The following is a 7,406-nucleotide window of genomic DNA, read 5'->3' as shown; positions in this document are numbered from 1 at the left end:
CCTAACTGGATTTGGAAGTGAAGGGGAAGTGTGGAATCTTTAACAAACTTCCTTTCTCAAGTTTCTGTTAAGTGTTTGTTTGAAAAACAAAATAATTCAGTCATCTGAATAAAAGGCTCTTCCAGCTCTGAATTGCTCAGATTTCATGTTCCGTAGTCCCAATCCATCAACATCCAAGATAGGCAATCCCACTATTCAGTCTCAATTGAGCCTGCAGCATCAAAAGCCCTTCCAAAGCTACGGGCAGGATCCAGGACCAAGGGTTGTAACTGCAGCAGTTCTCTCTCAATGGTTTGTTTCCACATCTTCCCCCAAGGATGGCGAAAGAGAGAGAGAGAGAGGAGGGAGGAGCAGGAAGCAGAGAGAGAGAGTCATCCAGAGAGGAAAGATGGTCTGGTGGTTAGGATGCTAGCCTGTGATTTGGGAGATTAGGTTCATTTCCTAGCTTCACTGCAGAATCCCTATGTGATATTGGTAATTCACTTACTCTCTCTGCCTCAGTTCTTCTGCTGTAAAATTAGGCTAATGGCAGTTTCCTATTTCACAAGGGTGCTGTGAAGATAAATACAATAAAAACGGTGAGTCACTCAAATATTACAGTAAGGCGGGCAATAAAAGTACTGTAGGTGGGTAGATGGAGCCAAAAGGCAGAATGTGACGATCTGGGAAAGGGTTTAGGAAGCTGTTGAGTTTCAGAATAAAAAAAAGAAATAATACAACTGCCTCAAACTATCCAATGACATGTTACCTGCATTGTAATACAGAATTTGAGGTAGACGGGCCCCATTCCATTCCCCACTGACTTTCCATCTCCTATCTGTTCCATGCTTTATGGAAGTTTGCTATGGAATTTAGCAGTGTGATTTTGAAGCCAATCTCTAGAATTCTGTAGCAATGCTATGATTCTCTAATAAATGCTATAGGCCCCAAATCATCTGTGTAGGGCCCTATTTGATGGCGCCCTAGTGGTATCAGCCCTATTAAGTTAGAGAGCACTCTTTCATAAGGGCCTCATTTTGAAGGCCATAGGTTGCCATCTCCATGATCTGCAGTTCAGTCATGGGACTAATTTCCACAACCCTCAGATTAGACTTCCTTCCCACTTGATTCCTCTGTCTCCAGGGGCAAGGGCATCCCCCATTACAGTCCCAGACCGTACTTATGCTCTCCCCAGTAGCAATTACTGACATCCACCGCAATAAGGCAGGAAGCTGCAGCATGCACCTTGATGCTAACAGCAGAAATGCAGCCTCAACATAAAGGCACAGAGAGTCTGTTTACCCAATGACCTCAGATATTAAGGAGGCTGGAGAATCTTGACCAGCACATAAACTGGGTCTGGGTCTCCCATCTCTTGCAGCTTGTCCAGCTCTGGTCTCATGTACTTGGAAAATCCAGGAGGAAGGGGGAAACAACCATGTCCAAGGGGTATAGCACTGTACTGATCAACATATCTCACACACAGATGCCTTCCTCTTATTGGTCTGAGATCCCCATTTTGGTCTCAGGCTGTCAATATACAGGCTGGTCAATATAATCTCCAGTCCCACCATCCCTTTGTTCCCTACTCAGTGAATTAAGGTTCACAATCACTAAGGTCTATTTGGAGGACACAGCAGCTAAAAGAGAGAGATGCAGATTGGAACTGCAGCGATTGCCTGAATTAAGAGCGCCTGAACGGGGCAAGTCCCAGACCCTGCTCCCCAGCAGGAGCTTGAAACACAGTTTAAAACAGCTGGTGGACTGGATTCTGCCCCCCACCCTCCCGGATTCGTGTCTGTCTAGAGCCATCTAGTGGTGTATGACTGTACTTGCAATCACTGCGTTTGGACTGATGACATGGAGGAAATTTAATTTTCTTAGACTAATGTGGAAAACTCACTTTCAAGAACAAAGGTGAAACAACATTCAGAGCATATTGGAGTGCCAAAAGTTATCACTGCATCTTGAATCAGTGTTTTCATGGAATAGACATTAACTCTTTCCCCATCCATATGTTCTAGTTATGTACAGAAAGGAATACATGTTTATTACCTCTGAGACGTAACACTGACTTTTTAATCTGGGTGCTAGTGGCAGCAACTCCATGTGAGGTGGCAATCTGTGACAGCCATTTATGGCCTTGAGTACTTTTTCTAAATTGGACATAGTTGTGGTGCTGGCAGTGCATTTAGAAGTATACAGAGAGAAAGGATGGTAGGTGGCCAAGTCATTTCAAATATTGCCTCCTGCAGCTGCCCGCAGAGTATTTAACCACCAACGGGCCTCTGGGTCACACAATGTCTGAAGATATTTGTATCCATTAGACAAAGACAATGCATTTCTCTTTTAAACCTCAAAAGACAGCTACAGGGACAGAGTTTCCTTTTGTTCCTTCAGGACTTCTTTCCAAATTAATGTGTCCACAGTAAACAAGAAAATGAGAGTAAATAGGAGCTTTGGATTTACCTTCACTAAACCAGACATTATTTTATATCCCTAAGACTATCTATTAACAAGTTCTTATAAGATTCACTGAAATCTATTCCAGCCTTTTCTCTGAAAAATGTCACTTTAATTTAAAGGTTTATAAAGTGTATTTGTCCAATTAGAAATGGACAAGAATTTGTCCTATTTTTCTCACTCCTACAAAGAACATCACTGCCCTTTACAGGCTCCCAAATGTGCTCATATTCCTCCTCTGCCTCCCCAGGCCCCTGAGGCCAACACTTATAGTATGTCCACACTGTAATCACAGAGTGTGATTGCAGCTCATATAGACATACCCACTGTGACACTCTATACACCAAAACAACACCCTGGCACCCCCATATTTACCATGGTGATATGATTGATATGCCTTTTGAGGTATCATTCTAAAAGTCGTGATCTGTTGAACATTAATATCCTGTTGGATTGTATGTGCTATCATTGTATGTGGAGTTATGAAATTTTGCGATGTGTATGTTACTGAAATATGTTGTGAAGCTGGAAACACCCACAACCAGCCTTTCAGGTACAACAGTGAAGAAGCCAGACTGTGTTGATGCCCATTAAGGGGAATCCACCCTACCAAGAACTATCACAGGATCTGTGTACAATTAAGACTTCTCAGAGGTAGCATGAAAACAAGGGACACTGCTTGATACATAGCAAAAGATCTTTCCAGGAAACTGGAGGAACCTATAAAGGAGGAAGTGACATCATCATTTGGCTTCTTCCCCCCTACCTTCCCCTCAGCAACTCAAGACCTGGGAACATGTCTGAAGGACAAAAACTGAGCTAGGTAGATGGTCTCAGGCTGGAAAGGAAAATCCCAGCCTGTGTAGGAAGGAACTATACCATCAAGGTGAGACACTGATTGATTCAAATCCTGTCTAGTTTATAGAACTCAGATTGCGATTTTAATTTTATTAAGTAAAAACTTTGTACACTTACTACTTACAATTACTTAAAATCTTTCTGTAGTTAATCTGTTTTATATTTTACCTAAAACAGTGTGTTTCTTGAAGTGCTTGGGGAATCTGCTCAGTGTACAAAAGCTAGTGCATGTCCACTTTCCTTTGTAGAAGTAGCGGACCAGGTAATAAATTTACACTGGTCAGGCTTCTGGCCAGGACAAGACATTACACCTCTGGGGTCCTAGGCTGGGGAGTTGCAGGAATTGGCTGGAGCCTCTCTATTGTTGGTTCATGAATGGCTAGGAGAAGCATTCATGTAATTCAGCTGAGTGTGTCCCTGTCTGTAGATGTCTGTGCAAGCGCAGGACCTGGAGGGAGTTTGCAGCTTGTCACAGCATCACAGTGTGAGAGGAAGCCCAGGCTGGTGAGACAGGGCTCAGCAATACCTCAGTTCCAGGTTGCACCCCTGGGAATCCGTAACACCCACATTAGCTGGCTTGGGTACTGAAGCAACAACGCTGTGGCAGCACAGGTTTCAGTGTGGGCTGTAGAGGCCCACTCATGACCCTGGGTAACTACTTGGGTGGCTGGCTCACACTGAAGCTGTGCTGCTGTGGCTTCACCACTCCAAGACCTGTGCTAGCTAAATTAAAGCTAGCTCAGGTATGTCTACCTGAACTGCAATTATACCCTGAGATTGCTGTGTAGACATACCCTTAGACTGGCTTCTGCAGCAGGCAATGGGATCTTATAGTTCACGAGCCAGTAAACTCTAAACCTCACTTTGACCTGAACTGCAATTAAATTCTGATCACTGTTGCCCTTGTTGCCTGGTAAAGTCACCTGTTTCATTTTGCCTGACAATCATTCTGCTCAACACTATGGCAATAACGCTGTAATGAACTGTTGGTCAGTAGCACTGCCTTCTACCGCTCAACTGTGTGTCATAGACTCTATAATGCTGTGATGCACCTGCAAAGCAAGGGACTACAACTCCCATCTGCCCCCTCCCCACAGCACTTTGCCCAGGCCCTGTAAGGGGAAGAGTTGTAAACCAGGAAGTGCATGGGCTCTGTTTTGGGAACAGTGGCTGCATGGCAAGGAGGAGCTGCAGGGAAGCTGAAGAGCTGCATGGCAGCAGTAGGGAGCTGGAGAGAAGCCCCAGAAACTGTGGGCAAAGCTGCATGTGGAATAGGCTGTGACTGACAGACATTACAACTTGGGTACAGGTCTATGTAGAACTTTTGGGGTGGTAACAGCAGGTGGGCAGGGAACCAGTGCAGCAGGGTCCTAAAAAGAGATACTAGCTGAGCCTTGCCTGGAAGCCCACAAGGGTTGCTTGAATAGAAACTGGACTAGAAAGGACAAGAGTCCACAGAGCCCTAACTCTCAGATGCGGTGCTCCAGGGATTCAAACAAGAATTGCTGTTGCTCGCTTTGAACTGCAGCTGTGTAAGCTTCTGCATCTAGGGTAACTGCAAACTTTCCCTTTCCTGCCAGCCCTAATACAAACCACTCAGCCATGTGTCTAAGTGGTTATTAGGACCTACTAGGCCTAGCTACTGAAGCACCTGCAGTACTTGCCTCCAAGCATGGTACTGGATCCCTAGGGGCTTGATTTAGTGAGCAGCCCTGGTAATTGCAATGATAAAACACTGGCAGAATTTTTCATCTAGCTGAAGTGATAAAGGACTGTGCTTTTTGGAGCAAGAAGCTTTCTGTTCTGTTGGCTCTCGCTGCTGCCATAATGTTCTGAGAGGTATGGTATGTTGCAATGACTTAAGCATCATTTCATTTCAGACATATTTTCTCTTCCCTCCCCTTTTTTGTAATTCTTTGTTTTGAGACTGAAGGCTCTGTGTAAGGTACCTGAGGGCACAATTCCCTTCCTCTCAACCCTGCAATCAGTTTCTCCTCCTCTCACTGTCATTACAGATCTACAGGAGAGCTGGTCCTCTTTCACTCAGGGGCGATTTACCAGGAGTGTAACACTGATTGGAGCAGTTACACCAAAAGGAAGGCTGCAGTTAGAGATGGTGGCACAATCACTGCACCATACACGTCAATGTAATGGATGGGACAGAGCAGATATATCGACTCCAGACAACAGAACTATTCAGTCACTGCAAAGAGGCAGCATTGAGAGTGAAGTGAAAGGGTTAGTTAGCCTGTGGCCCGAAATATAAACTAGGGCAAATTATATACTCTAGTGAAATGCTGGGTAATAGCAGCTGCATATGTCTGGATATGCTCAAGATGTCTAAAGGACAATCGCTACTATTGATTTGCAGGGCTTAGGAGAATGAGCTAGTGATAAGGAAAGAGAGAGAATAAGGTGAAACCCACTCTTCACAAGCAATGAAAGGTTTTAAATAAAAGGATAAGCATTTCACAGGAGTTGAATAATGATTTTGTATCATGTAATGGCTGCTTACCACAAACACTATCAAATCTTTCTCCTTGTTCTCTTCTTTGTTAGTCAGTGTAAGTTGTTTATATTGGATCTTAGCCGGGTTGGGCCTGAGCTGCAAAGCCGAGATCTGGATTCGGATCCAAGTGTTGTCCCAGTGTAGGAGAGTGTTTTGAGAGCAGCTCAAGATAAAAGAGCAAATTAGGAAAAGGGGGCGTGTGGGGGAGCGAAAGAGAACCGATAGCAGCTTTGAGCCTCTGCTCCAGTGCCTGCTGAGGTGGGCAGTGTTAGACATGTAACCCACACACCTTCTAGGTGCGGTGTTCTGTACCTGTGGCACTGAGACCACTTAGAGAGAGAGATTAATGAGTCTGCTCTACAGCCTTAGCTAAGGGGTATGTGGCTTTTAGCTCATGCACTTAGCTCCAGAGGTCGCAGGTTCAAAGAACCAGCCCTGCTCTCTGTGCCTGTGTGTGCGCCCACAGACATGGGTGGAGGAAGTGCATAGTTAGAGGCTCCAAGGTGGGAGACTAAGTTCAGACTAAGCCCAACAGTCACATTTATGCTGGCTCCTTTGCATCCCCTTCAATATATAGCCAGTGCTCCCTGGTGGGAGGACAATGATTTGCTCTTTCCAGATAAGGACCCACTCAATTTTGGGTGCCTCAGTTTTTAAGTACCCAATTTGAGCCATCATGTGCCCGATTTTTAAAAGTGCTGAGCACCCACAGCTCTAACTGAAGTCAGTAAGATCTGCAGGTGCTCAGCGCCTCTGAAAAGGAGGCTCATAGTGTGGGGCACCCCAAAATGCAGGCATCTCAAATCGGTGTTGACAGTTTTGGCCAGACTTAGGGTTCTAGACTGAGCCCATGGGAGAGCAGGAGAGAGGGGAGCAGGGGGCATTGCTGCTGGTGCTGTGCAGGTAATGTTGGAAATACAGGAGTTCCACTTCCACCTACTGAAATCAACAAGAGCTGGGGGAAAGGAAGTTGTTTGAAGACGACCATGCAATGGAGGAGATTGAAGCAGACATTGGCACTTCACTGATACAGAATGAAATGGGGAAGGAAAGTGAGAGGCAGAAGAAATACTAAGGGAAAGAGGCTGAATTTGCTGAAGGCTTTGCATTTCACAGCTACGGTTATGAGTTATTCCTTGAACTATAGTGGCAAGGACCTGTGCTTTGGTGCCAAAGGCCTTGGGCCCAGTCCCCACTGAAAACCGTGATTTCTTTGTGATTTTCAAAGGAGCCTCAGAGGGTAAGATGCCCAACTCCCACTGAAACTCAGTGGCATGTGGGCATCTTTGAACAACCCAGCCTTTGTGGCCACAGTTTTCCAAAGGGCTCAACATGCTGGGTGGACCTTGGGTATTGAGCTCTTTTGAAAATCTGGCTCTCCTTGAGAGGACAAAGTGGGAGTTGAGCACATTTGAAAATCTGCCCCAATTGTGAGTTCTGAGAGCTTGAAAATCTGCTTTTGAGCTCTTTTCACACCTGGCCCTATAGATTTGTGGCCATGGATGCATGCTGTGCTTCAGAGGAACCAGGGTTAAATCCTACACCCACGTACTCTCTAGTTCAAAGTGGTTTTTTTTTTGGTCATATTTGGCGTCTT

This window comes from Chelonoidis abingdonii, chromosome 4, assembly GCF_003597395.2.
Source record: "Chelonoidis abingdonii isolate Lonesome George chromosome 4, CheloAbing_2.0, whole genome shotgun sequence".
Lineage (NCBI taxonomy): Eukaryota > Metazoa > Chordata > Testudines > Testudinidae > Chelonoidis > Chelonoidis abingdonii.
This window is presented reverse-complemented; position numbering follows the sequence as displayed.